Source organism: Callorhinus ursinus, unplaced genomic scaffold (genome assembly GCF_003265705.2).
Source record: "Callorhinus ursinus isolate GAN/ISIS: 27379988/994484 unplaced genomic scaffold, GSC_fseal_2.0 scaffold1021, whole genome shotgun sequence".
Lineage (NCBI taxonomy): Eukaryota > Metazoa > Chordata > Mammalia > Carnivora > Otariidae > Callorhinus > Callorhinus ursinus.
In genome coordinates, this window is record NW_027398076.1 from 1 (window position 1) to 14,074 (window position 14,074).

The 14,074-nt window shown below is 49.7% G+C and overlaps 1 pseudogene; it reads right to left on the reverse strand.

Annotated features, from left to right (window-relative positions):
* Positions 1–38: 38 nt before the first annotated feature.
* On the reverse strand, positions 39–5,641 carry LOC112818068 (acrosin-like; annotated as a pseudogene).
* Positions 5,642–14,074: the final 8,433 nt, after the last annotated feature.

Genomic DNA, 14,074 nt, shown 5'->3' on the forward strand with positions numbered 1-14,074 from the left:
GTAAAGGGCTCACTGGGTCTGTTTGGAGTGGGGTCAGATCAGGAAGCGGCGGTCTGTTCTGGGAGATCTGTGGTCTCCATTTCGTAATACCCCTTTTCATTAGAAAAGGTCTTCCCCTTCAAGATCTCTGTGAGTTGCTGTAGTCTCTTGGCAACATAAAGTACTTGGGGAGCTTTAGTGATAGGTGGGGGAGCAGGTGGGGGTGGGGCTGGGGTTGGCACCGGGGGTTTGGGTCGAGGTCAAGGTCGAGATGCCGGGGGGTTGGGAGGAGGACGGGGAGGGCATTGGAAGTACCAAGTAGGGCGAGGAGAAGGGCAGGCAGAGGGTTTTCTAGCGGGGATTGCTTGAGAAGTCGGATGGGAAGGGGTGGGTGATTGAGCCATGTGCAAGACATTAGAACTGATCTTGGAAGCAGTCCAGTTCAGATAGGGCCAGGTGGCCGTGTAGACCCGGGGCGCTTAGTTCGGGCAGAGCCTACCCCCCAGCTTGTGACTCCGACGACCACATAGGTGTTTGCCACGTTGTCTCTGAACATGAGTGGCCCGCCGCTGTCCCCCTGCCCAGAAGGACACAGAAGTCACTCTCTGTCTGACATACTTTTCCCCTGCCCAGAAGGGCCATAGGCTCTGGAAGGACAGTTTGTGCAGTCACATGGCTCCTTGCTGCCATGAACACAATTGGTGGTGGTAAACTTTGAGTTGGTATCAACAGCTTCAGGTGGGTGTGAGAAGAGGATGGATTGTCACGGGTCTCCCTGCAGTGAGGAGGGAAGATAAGCGACCCATGTGTCCATGTATGAGGCTTTATGCATGCATGGGCATTTGTGTACAAGTGGATTTGAAAGTTTTGTATTCTGGTGAGGAGGGGTAAGCATTCTCTTCCAGGGTGGTGTTTGGGTGGTATGATCTCTGTGTCACGGTGGGGTAAAGCTCTCTGTGTGGTGACTGGTTCTTTGTAGGGGCCCCAGGTATCACCTCCCATTCTCACTGCTACAAGATGGGACCAGGTAAAGGGTCACTGAAGCAGGGCCCTGGAGGGAGTGGAGTTCAGGGATTCACAAAAGAGGTGTTGACAGGGAAAGGTTCGCCCAAAGTGAAGTTACTTGGCAGGTGTTGATCTTGCCTTCAGGGTACCCTGCACACACATTGGTTGAAAAAATGCGCCCATTGTACCACTGGGTGGAGTTACAAAGTCGAGGTCAATGAGGTTCACACAGGCCTCCTGCAGTTTATGTGCGATCCTGTAGGCTACAGACAGGCGATTCGGTGGTGAGCGATCACAGAAGACATGTTTTGGGAAAGCCCTGTCTCCTCCCTCCACAGAACCCCCATCATCCTGAAATGCTCTACTTCAACCTAAAATCCATGAAAGTCAATGCCCCTGGCCTCTCCTCAGACACTTGTGAAGGATGTGGGGTGGTGGAGGCATATGCAGGTGAACAGGAGGGGCAGTGCATGGAGGATGAGCAGATGTGGCTGCAGGAATGTGTGTTGATGCCAGATCATTATTCACAGCTACAGCTAGGATGTGTCACCTCATTTACACCCCACAGTGACCCCCTGTGTTAAGCGCTGTGACTCACCTTGCCTCCAATCAAGACCTTGGAGCACCATTTGCCCAAACATGCTGGTAGGGATGTGGTGTGTCTTCGATTCGGACCAAGGTTTTCCTCTCTACACTCAAATTCAGGACACACATTTCATTTCCCCACAGTACTGCTCTAAGTCCTCCTCATTGCTTTTTATCCCCCATTAAAACCCTCAGCTCAGTTCTGGACAGGATCTGCTGGAGCTGGGCAGATGAGTCCCTCCCCGCATGCCTCCCAACCGTTTTGAAGTTACAGAGAAGGACGAGCTGCAGGATGGCCTCCACACACACAGATCTGTCAGGGGCATGGGTGGATGGAATAACCGGAAGGCAGGTCAGAACATCCTGTACAGCCCCAGAGGCTCCATCATGACCTTTGGGTTAAGAAAGGCCCAGCCCAGGCTATGATTCCATCAGCCAACCTCACACCGGGCTATAGGGGCAGCTATCCCCTCTTCATCAAGTGGCCGCCCCCCACCACAGCCGCACCCACAGCCCAGCCACAGCCTGGTGGGTGGGTCTGAAATTGCCTGCATCCGTGTGGAAAGGCGGAGGATCACACTAGGAACGTGGCAGTGTAGGCCAAGTGGGAAGCCAGAACCAAGTGGAGCAAAGTGGATGGAGCTAGGCACAAAGCATTCAGACTTTGTCTTTGTGTGGCTTGGACTGCATCTCCAGGCCCTTCAGGTCAACTTTGCATACCACCCAAGCAGGGTTAGTTTTGTACTTGCACTGTCGCCAAGGCAGGGGTGACATGGAAATGACCACCACAACAAGCCTTGTCGCTTATGGTGACCTTTTAGATCTATGGAAGAGCCAGATGACCTGGAAGAGAACAGGGTTTTCTCAATCCCAACAACTTGGCTTTAAATGCTAAAAAGTCCACAAAAACTTGAAATTCAATAGAAAAGGAGGACTACCCTGGAAGCATATGGGCTCAAGGAGGAGGTAGAAAAAGGAAGGTCTGCAAGAATGTCACAGAAATTTGGAGGCTGGGGATTTCTTTAAGACTTGGCCTTAATGGTAGGGGATGGATTCACCAGAAGATGGTAGAAATCCCACAAATTTGAGGAGGATTCTAGAACAAAAGAGGCCTTGTGTGATGTCCAGGGTGTAGCTGGGAGCCTATAATCCTTTTGAGAGATAGGACAGCAAAGGTGGTGGTAGGGGTGGTAGTGTAGATGGGAACCCTGAGATCAGGCCCCCCAGGGACTCCAAGAACCATGGGACACTGTGCACATGTTCAGGTGGGTGGGCAGAACAGGGTAGGCCGGGGGTGGGACAAGAAGAATGCTCTAGAGGCCTCAGCAGAGCTATGGACATCAATAGCCAGACAGAGGTTAATACCCCATGTCATGGAGGGAAGGGCCAGCAGAGGCCAGTGAAAACAGGGGTGCCCGGGAGGAGAAGCAAACCAATCAGAGAAGGGGGGCAGCCTAGAGAGAGGGAAGAAGTGTTACAGGAAGCATACTGAAACTACCAGGGTCTTGTCACCAGAAAAGCCTGAGTTTTGAACCCCAAATGACGGAAGTGCCTTGAATTAAGAGCCCTCAGTTTTCCATTATCAAGGGACAGAAGAGCTTTCAGTCTCTCTTCTCATTCCCAATGTGACTGGGTAAAAAGTCCATCTGGTCACCTGTGGAAAGCTGAAATGCCTAACCTACTTGTCATACCCTTGCTGCACACTGCTGCCCTGCCAAGAACCCTGTCCCCTCTCTCCAGAGAAAACGAAGTCACTCGGATGGGGAGGGTGGATTCTCGCATTGTGACCACCGAGGGTGTGGAGCAGAGGTTCACTGAGGTCTAGAGGGCTGGGCTCTGCGGTCTCAGAGCTCAGAGACCATGTGACATGGCCCTTCCACTCACAGATGGGGAAATGGATGTCCAGAGAGGAGAGGAGTTGGCCCGCAACCACAAAACCCCATCTTGAGCTCTTCTCCAAGTGCCGTTTCAGGGGACAATCCCCCATTTCCATAAGGTAGCAACTGGGGTTCCAGGCCCCAGAGAGAGCCACAGCCCATTGCCCATTCGAAAAATGCCCAGGTTCTTCTGGGGCTGCATGCACCGTTCCACCCGGCGACCACAAGAGCCATCAGTGGTGAGGTTGTGGACAGGGGACTCGGCGGCCAGTTTCTCCCGCTCTAAATGGGGACAGGACCCCGCATTCCGGTGGACATCACCACTAGGCACCACATATGGCCCCTGCACTTCAGAGACCACTGAGGGAATGACCAGCAGTCCCCCTACCCCTGTGAGAGCCCCTCCCATACTCACCTTTCTCTTTCAAGAATCCCCAGCCAGCCACCCAGCAGGCCTGGGGAACTCCAGGTGGGCCCGCCCTAAATTGGGGCAGGCAGCCCGTTCTGATGAATTGCCCACAGGGAATGGGAGGGGTGATCTTCTTGAGAGCGATGTCATTGTGCTCTAAACTGTGGATGTATTTCTCATGAATGATGATTTTCTCGACATATCTCTCTTGTTGAGGCAGCTTCGCTGGCTTATGGTTCCCATACACAATTTCCCTTGTTCCAAAAATCAGTCTCCAGTCATATAATTTTCTGTGGGCACAGAGGCAAGCAAGGTCATCCTCAGAAAGGACGGGCTCAACAGAAACCTCTGGTGACCATGATCCTCAGAGCCCTCCCTCAGCAAGGGCCTGGGCCCACCCACTCGCGGTCTGGTTGCCACAAGACCCAGAGCCCCGGGGAGACTGTGCACAGAGAGCCCTGGAGAATGTCCCTTTTTGGGAAGAGCCTTTCTGAAGACCTCCCTCCATGCGCTCCACAGGTAATTTTTGGAGAAGAAGAGTTGGGCAGCAGTAAGCAGCCAATGGGTGTTCAGCAAGGTGCCTCCACACGCATGGTACCTTCGGTTATTATGGGACATGAATACATGGAGGCTGACCATCCAGGGCCGGGCCCCGATTGTTGCATCCTGCACTCTGATGTTACGGCCACTTCCCGGTGGGTTCTGCCAGAACCGTAAGCCACAGGGGGCACTGTGGACAGACCAGGGGCACAGTTCAAGCCAAGAAGAGGCACAGCCTGTCCTCGCACCTTCACGATGGGGGAATCAGGGCTAGGGGGCTGGGCAAAGTGGGGCAACTGGGAGTGTGGGGGGTCTGAGGGGGAGCTGCTGAGGAGAGGCGCTGTCAGTGCGGTAGGGAAGCAGGAAGCTGCAGGCTTCCGGAACTGGTTTTGAGGAGTATGAGTTCTGGGGTCTTGTGTGTGTGGCCCCAAGGCAAGGAAAAAGGTGCTATAGGAAGCAGGATCGATGATAAGGGCCCTAGAAATATGGCAGATCCCGAGGCAGAGGGGGAGGCTAGAGGTGGAGAGAGAGAGAGGTGTAATGGCTTGAGGTCTTTAGAGCCAATTCTGGGCGGGAGACTCAGAAAACAGCCACAGGGGTGTTGGGGCTGCGATGTGGGGTTGGATGGTGGCAGGAGGAGGGAGAGTAGCCAAGGCAGGTTCAGTGATCTCCGGTGTGGGGAGCAGCGGGGATCCAGGGGTGGAAGTTCTGGGAACTGGGGAGAGGCCACAAGAGTTTGGGGGTACCTTGGGGGCTGTCAGAGGCTAAGGTGGAGGCTGGACCCTAGAAGTATGCCATGACAATAACCTGGGGTCTTTGGGGTCAGCCACAGGAGGGGAACCTCAGTATCTGTGGGAATAAAGGAGTTTCTAAAAATTGGGACTTGATGTGCAAGAGGCAGTGAGGTCAGTCTCTAGGTGAGGGAAGGACCACAGCGTCTGTGCTATGGGAGGCATAGGAGCCTAGGGGTCAACCCTAGGGTCTCTCGGCTGATGAAGCTGGGAGCAAGGATGGCCTGAGTTGGGGATGTGGGTCACACCCGGGAGACCCAGGGGACTACTAAGGCCCAAGCTTGGCCTCCTTCCTAGCCCTGGACAGAGGGAGTCTGCGTGGGGCTTGCTATTCAGAAGACACTCTTTCCACCCCCTGGAGGTGTCCCTGACACTTACTCACATGTGACGTTATCTTTGGCAACCACAGACACTGCCAAGGCCAGGAGAATGGCAGTTGGCAGCATCTCTATCATACTCCTGGGCCAGGCTGGCCTGGAAGCCAAGTGACCTCACAAAGCTCTATGGCCTCCTGACCAATCAGCATGGCTACATCTCCCTCCCCCCCCCAATAGTCAGGCCAGGCAGGAGCCCTTTAGCTTAACCGGTCCAGGCTGAAACAAGATCCCAGCTTTCTGTACAGGCTCCTCTGTACCCCTCGGGTGATGGGGGCTCATGTGCAGCCCCCTCCCTCTGTCCCAAGGCCTGGATCTTCATTCCCAGTTACCCTTCGAAGGTTCCATATCATCTGAGGATCCAGTTTTGTGCAGTGTCAGGGTCTGCCCCTCATGCAAGCTGCAACCACAATTCCTCTTCCAAATCATGGGTTGAGGGGCAGTTCTGTCCCTCTGTGTCAAAATGATGCAATATGTCAATGGTCACAGGGTGTCGGGCTCACCAGATTAATCGATCCTTAACACTGTGTAGGGCAAATTGTCTTTCCCTCTTTCAAGTACATACTATCAGCACACTTTTCAAAGAGCCACTTTGAATTTCTCTAATTTAGGACTGCAAACACCACGTTTCTATTCACTGCTGAGTATCACAGGGTCTGGTGTTTCCTACCTGAGTGTCTCCAGGTCTCCTCTCTGGGACATACATGCAGGAAGATGTGTCTCCTATACTTGAGGGTCAGGAATTCTCACCACAATCACCTGAATATCCTGAGGTTTCATTTTTTCTGATTGTCAGGAGACGGCATCTCACCGACGGCAGAAGAACAAATGCTCACCTCACATACCTGCATGTTAAAAAGTTTCACCTTCCTGTAGGAGTGTGAGGAGGTCACACCTCCACCTGCATGAAGGGCAGTGTTCCCTCCACTCCCTGAGTGTAAGTTCTCCACCAGACAATCTGAGCATCAAGAATTTGTCCCTTGCCTGCCACCGTGTCAGGACACCTCATAGCTTCTTCCTGAGTGGTATGAGTTTTCAGATTGTCAAATGAGCTTTATTCTCCTACTAACTTTCTAACTGAATGTCACACTTTTCAGCTCACATAACTTTCAGGAGGTCACATACCCGTCAACTGAATATACAGTAGGTCTTATATATCTTTACTGGAGTATCAGGTGCCATCATCTCCTAACCCTAACCCTAACCCTAAACCCCAACCCTAATCCCTAACCCAAATCCTAGCCCTAAACCTCACCCTCACCCTCACCTAACCTAGGGCTAGTCAGCAGAGAATCTGGAAGGCCAGCCCTCCAGAGCCCCTGCTAGCCCAGCCAGAGTCTCCCTGAGCCCAGAGCGATCCCTCCCCTGCCTGCCCAGCCACGCACCTGTCCCTGAGCTTCATGATGGCCTGTTCTTGACCCTGAAGGTGAGCTGGCCGACTAGGAGGGGAGTCCAGCTGGTGGGACAGGCTGTAGATACAGGACAGAGTGACACCATGTGAGCTAGCAAGAGCCACACTCTAGTCTCCCTCACGGAGCCTGCTCAGGAGCAGGAGTCTGGGTGCCCTAGGGACCAACACACAGCAGGGTCTTTGCTGACCAGGCAGCCATGGCCCCCAGGGAGAGTCCACGCTGCCCTCTCCCCACTCCTACCTGGCCTCACCTCTCCTCACTGTGGTGCTGCAGGACCAGGAACCAGGCCCCATTGGGCTGGCTCAGCTCCAGCTTGTAAAGATTTCGCAGCCTCTGGAGCAGCTGGATTTCCTGGGGCCAGAGGGAGAACTGGCTGTGGACAAGGACTGCGCTGGGGAGGATGCAGGGCCTTGTAGAGGGTGAAGGATGGGGCAGGGGCCGAGTCCTGGGGCCACTGCTCATGTCTAAAAAGGGCTGAAATCCCTGAATGCCCACAGGGTCCCTCATTATAGTGAGGCCCCCTGCACATGGGAATCCTGCTGGTGGGCCCCTATACCAAGCCTCCTTCCCGCCCCTCTGACTCCAGCCAGGGCTGCAGCCAGGGACAGGCTGGAGGTCCGTCCCAGGTCCTGCCAGGACGACAAGGCAAAAGGAGGAGAGGAGAAGGGGAAGGGGGGACTGATCTTCTCCCTGTCCTGAGTCGGCCTCCACTGATGTCTCCAGGTCCTCTGCCCCAGCCCAGCACTTACCTGGACCCTGAGAGGGAGTTTGCATTCCAGCAGACTGGAAAGCATTCCAGCTGGGTGGGGGATATTTAATGACCTGTGCGTCCCCAGATATCCTACCCCCTGGCCTTGCATGCTAAGGCCTGCCGCACAGGGTGGCCGTGGTTGTGGGGCCCAGTGGACTATGGGGCCACAGAGCAGTTGGCAGTGGTGAGGGAACATGGAGGACCCGTCAGGTGCAGAGCCATGGGTCTTGTGTACATCCGCCTCAGGGCTGGGTCACTGTACAGGTGCTCTGTGCAGGTCCCCTTTGCACACCTGGCCATGATACACCTGGCTGGACCTCTCGGTAAGGAGGCCTGTGTGCTTGGTGCACCTGTCCCCAACCTACCCCTAGAGAAGCAGCCACGTTCAAGCGTTTCCATTTCCAACCCTCAGGGACAGGTGGGAACCTGGGTCAAGAGAGGCAGGGACTGGGAGTTGAGATTAGCGGGCAGAGCAAGATGGCGGAGGAGTAGGAGACCTAGATTTCGTCTGGACTCAGGAATTCAGCTGAATAGGGATCAAAACATTCTGAAAACCTACGAACTCAACATGAGATCGAAGAGGAGAGTGGCAACAACTCTCTGAACAGAGAAGCGACCACTTACTGGAAGGTAGGACGTGCGGAGAAGTGAATCCGAGGCGATATTTGGGAGAATAGACGGCGGGGGAGGGGCCTCCGGCGGCCGCTTCTGGCAAGTGCTAGAGCCGCGGAGCACAAAATCGGACCTTTTAGAAGTTGGCTCGGTGGAGGGACGTCGCTGCAGTGGCTAAGCAGGGTGTGGAATCCTCCCAGGACAGGGTGGTCTCAGGACCCTCGGGGTCACAGAAAGACCGGGGGTGCCTGAGTGCGCCAGAGCTCCCAGGGATCGGAGCGGGGAAACCGGCTGCAGAGACGGAGCCGAGGCGCGGGCTCTCAGCTCGGGGTTGCCATAAACTGTGATCCGCGGCCCAGTCGGGGCACGGCTCCTCCAGCAGGGACCCAACAAGCGGCAGAGCTGGGGAGACTCCCCTTCCTTCCCGGGGAGGAGCGGCGTGGAAGTGCACTGCAGGGATCTGCTGAGTTTGGAGACTCCACACGGGGTCGCGTGACAGAGATAGCCACGTTCGGTCACAGGCCGGGTGAGCACGGAGTGCGGCCGGAGACAAGGGAGACGGGAGTGTCTGCTTTTCTCTGGGGGCGCACTGAGGAGTGGGGCCCCCAGTTCTCAGCTCCTCTGGATGGAGATTGGGAGGCCACCATTTCTGCCCTGGTCCTCCAAAGCTGTGCCGAGAGCTTGCAGGGAACAAAAGCTCCTGAGAACAAACCAGAGCAGCTTCCTTAGCCCGGACCGACAAGGGCGGGGCAATTCCGCCTCCGGCAAAGACATTTGGAAACCACAGCAACAGGCCCCTCCCCCAGAAGATCAGCACGAACGGCCAGCAAGCCAAGACCAAGTTTACCGATCAAGGAGAACGGGAGAACTCCAGCGCTAGGGGAATACTGCACATAGAATTCATGGCTTTTTTTTACCATGATTCATTAGTTCATCAAAGTTAATTTTTGTTGACTTTTTTTCAGTTTATTTTTCTTTTTCCCTTTTTCAACCAACATCTTATCAATCCCTTTTTTTAAAAAAAACATTTTTTATTTTTCATTTTTAGAGTCATATTTTATCCCTTCATAGTAGTTACCCTTATTTTTTTTTTAATTTTTTTATTGTTATGTTAATCACCATATATTACATCATTAGTTTTTGGTGCAGTGTTCCATGATTCATTGTTTGTTCATAACACCCAGTGCTCCATGCAGAACGTGCCCTCCTCAATACCCATCACCAGGATAACCCATCCCCCTCCCCCCCTCCCCTCTAGAACCCTCAGTTTGTTTTTCAGAGTCCATCATGTCTCATGGTTCGTCTCCCCCTCTGATATACTCCCCTTTTCTTCCTCTCCTGTTATCTTCTTCTTTTTCTTTTTTCTTAAAATATGTTGCGTTATTTGTTTCAGAAGTACAGATCTGTGATTCAACAGTCTTGCACAATTCACAGCGCTCACCGTAGCACATACCCTTCCCAATGTCTATCACCCAGCCACCCCATCCCTCCCACCCCCAACCACTCCAGTAACACTCAGTTTGTTTCCTGAGATTAAGAATTCCTCATATCAGTGAGGTCATGTGATACATGTCTTTCTCTGATTGACTTATTTCACTCAGCATAACACCCTCCAGTTCCATCCACGTCGTTGCAAATGGCAAGATCTCATTCCTTTTGATGGCTGCATAATATTCCATTGTGTATATATACCACATCTTCTTTATCCATTCATCTGTCGATGGGCATCTTGGCTCTTTCCACAGTTTGGCTATTGTGGACATTGCTGCTATAAACATTGGGGTACACGTACCCCTTCGGGTCCCTACATTTGTATCTTTGTGGTAAATACCCAGTAGTGCAATTGCTGGATCGAACGGTAGCTCTAATTTCAACTGTTTGAGGAACCTCCATACTGTTTTCCAGAGGGGTTGCACCAGCTTGCATTCCCACCAACAGTGTAGGAGGTTTCGCCTTTCTCCACATCCCCACCAACATCTGTCATTCCCTGACTTGTTAATTTTAGCCATTCTGACGGGAGTGAGGTGGTACCTCATTGAGGTTTTGATTCGGATTTCCCTGATGCCGAGCGATGTGGAGCACTTTTTCATGTGCCTGTTGGCCATTTGGATGTCTTCTTTGGAGAAATGTCTGTTCATGTCTTCTGCCCATTTCTTGATTGGATTATTTGTTCTTTGGGGGTTGAGTTTGATAAGTTCTTTATAGATTTTGGATACTAGCCCTTTATCTGATATGTCGCCTGCAAATATTTTCTCCCATTCTGTCGGTTGTCTTTTGGTTTTGTGGACTGTTTCATTTGCTGTGCAAAAGATTTTTATCTTGATGAAATCCCAATAGTTGATTTTTGCCCTGGCTTCCCGTGCCTTTGGCGATGTTTCTAGGAAGAAGTTGCTGCGGCTGAGGTCGAAGAGGTTGCTACCTGTGTTCTCCTTTAGGATTTGGATGGACTCCTGTCTCACGTTTAGGTCTTTCAACCATTTGGAGTCTATTTTTGTGTGTGGTGTAAGGAAATGGTCCAGTTTCATTCTTCTGCATGTGGCTGTCCAATTTTCCCAACACCATTTGTTGAAGAGACTCTTTTTTCCTTTGAACATTCTTTCCTGCTTTGTCAAAGATCAGTTGACCATAGAGTTGAGGGTCCATTTCTGGACTCTCGATTCTGTTCCATTGATCTATGTGTCTGTTTTTGTGCCAGTACCATACTGTCTTGATGATGACAGCTTTGTAATAGAGCTGGAAGTTCGGAATTGTGATGCCGTCAGCTTTGCTTTTCTTTTACAATATTCCTCTGGCTATTCGGAGTCTCTTCTGGTTCCATACAAATTTTAGGATTATTTGTTCCATTTCTTTGAAACAAGTGGATGGTATTTTGATGGGGATTGCATTGAATGTGTAGATTGCTCTAGGGAGCATCAACATCTTCACAATGTTGATGCTCCCAATCCATGAGCATGGAACGTTTTTCCATTTCTTTGTGTCTTCTTCAATTTCTTTCCTGAGTATTTTATAATTTTCTGAGTACAGATCCTTTGCCTATTTGGTTAAATTTATTCCTAGATATCTAATGGTTTTGGGTGCTATTGTAAATGGGATCGACTCCTTGATTTGTCTCTCTTCTGTCTTGTTGTTGGTGTATAGGAATACCAATGATTTTTGTGCATTGATTTTATATCCTGCTACTTTACTGAATTCCTGTATGAGTTCTAGCAGTTTTGGGGTGGAGTCTTTTGGGTTTTCCACATACAATATCATATCATCTGCAAAGAGTGAGAGTTTGACTTCCTCTTTACCGATTTGGATGCCATTGATTTCTTTTTGTTGTCTGATTGCTGTGGCTAGGACTTCTAATACTATGTTGAATAGCAGTGGTGAGAGTGGACATCCCTGCCGCGTTCCTGACCTTAGGGGAAAAGCTCTCAGCTTTTCCCCATTGAGAATGATATTCGCTGTAGGTTTTTCATAGATGGCTTTTATGATATTGAGGTATGTACCCTCTAACCCTATACTCTGAAGAGTTTTGATCAAGAAAGGATGCTGTACTTTGTGAAATGCTTTTTCTGCATCTATGGAGAGGATCATATGATTCTTGTTCTTTCTTTTGTTAATGTATTGTATCACGTTGATTCATTTGCGGATGTTGAACCAGCCTTGCAGCCCAGGGATAAATCCCACTTGGTCGTGGTGAATAATCCTTTAATGTACTGTTGGATCCTATTGGCTAGTATTTTGGTGAGAATTTTTGCATCCATGTTCATCAAGGATATTGGTCTGTAATTCTCCTTTCGGAAGGGGTCTTTGTCTGGTTTTGGGATCAAGGTAATGCTGGCCTCAAAAAATGAGTTTGGAAGGTTTCCTTCCGTTTCTATTTTTTGGAACAGTTTCAGGAGAATAGGTATTAATTCTTCTTGAAATGTCTGATAGAATTCCCCTGGGAAGCCATCTGGCCCTGGGCTTTTGTTTCTTGGGAGATTTTTGATGACTGCTTCAATTTCCTTAGTGGTTATAGGTCTGTTCAGGTTTTCCATTTCATCCTGGTTCAATTTTGGTAGTTGATATATCTCTAGGGATTCACCCATTTCTTCCAGGTTATCTAATTTGCTGGCATAGAGTTCCTCATAATATGTTCTTATAATTGTTTGTATTTCTTTGGTGTTGGTTGTGATCTCTCCTCTTTCATTCATGATTTTGTTGATTTGAGTCATTTCTCTTTTCTTTTGATCAGTCTGGCCAGGGGTTTATCCATCTTGTTAATTCTTTCAAAGAACCAGCTCCTAGTTTCATTGATCTGTTCTACTGTTCATTTGGTTTCTAGTTCATTGACTTCTGCTCTGATCTTTATTATTTCTCTTCTCCTGCTGGGTTTAGGCTTTATTTGGTGTTCCTTCTCCAGCTCCTTTAGGTGTAGGGTTAGGTTGTGTATTTGAGACCTTTCTTGTTTCTTCAGAAATGCTTGTATTGCTATACACTTTCCTCTCAGGACTGCCTTTGCTGTATCCCAAAGATTTTGGACAGTTGTGTTTTCATTTTCATTGGTTTCCATGAATTTTTTTTAACTCTTCTTTACTTTCCTGGTTGACCCATTCATTCTTTAGTAGAATGCTCTTTAGCTTCCATATATTTGAGTTCTTTCCGACTTTTCTCTTGTGATTGAGTTCTAGTTTCAAAGCATTGCGGTCTGAAAATATGCAGGGAATGATCCCAATCTTTTGGTACCGATTGAGACCTGATTTGTGACCTAGGATGTGATCAATTCTGGAGAATGTTCCATGGGCACTAGAGAAGAATGTGTATTCCGTTGCTTTGGGATGGAATGTTCTGAATATGTCTGTGAAGGCCATTTGGTCCAGTGTGTCATTTAAAGTCTTTATTTCCTTGTTGATCTTTTGCTTAGATGATCTGTTCATTTCAGTCAGGGGGGTGTTAAAGTCCCCCACTATTATTGTATTGTTGTCAATGTGTTTCTTTGCTTGTGTTATTAATTGCCTTATATAATTGGCTGCTCCCATGTTCGGGGCATAGATATTTACAATTGTTAGATCTTCTTGTTGGATAGACCCTTTAAGTAGGATATAGTGTCCTTCTTCATCTCTTATTACAGTCTTTGTTTTAAAATCTAGTTTATCTGATATAAGGATTGCCACCCCAGCTTTCTTTTGGTGTCCATTAGCATGGTAAATGGTTTTCCACCCCCTCACTTTTAATCTGGGGGTGTCTTTGAGTCTAAAATGAGTCCCTTGCAGACAGCATATGGATGGGTCTTGTTTTTTAATCCAATCTGATAGCCTGTGTCTTTTGATTGGGGCATTGAGCCCATTTACATTCAGGGTAACTATTGAAAGGTTTGAATTTAGTGCCATTTATTGCCTGTAAGTTGACGGTTAACTGTCTGTTGTCTGTGTTCCTTTCTGATTTTTGCTGCTTTTAGGCTCTCTCTTTGCTTAGAGGACTCCTTTCAATATTTCTTGGATGGCTGGTTTTGTGTTTGCAAATTCCTTTCGTTTTTGTTTGTCCTGGAAGCTTTTTATCTCTCCTTCTATTTTCAATGACAGCCTAGCTGGATACAGTATTCTTGGCTGCCTATTTTTCTCGTTTAGTGCTCCGTAGATATCTTGCCAGTCCTTTCTGCCCTGCCAGGTCTCTGTGGATAGGTCTGTTGCCAATCTAATGTTTCTACCATTGTAGGTTACATATCTCTTCTCCCGAGCTGCTTTCAGGATTTTCTCTTTGTCTCTGAGACTC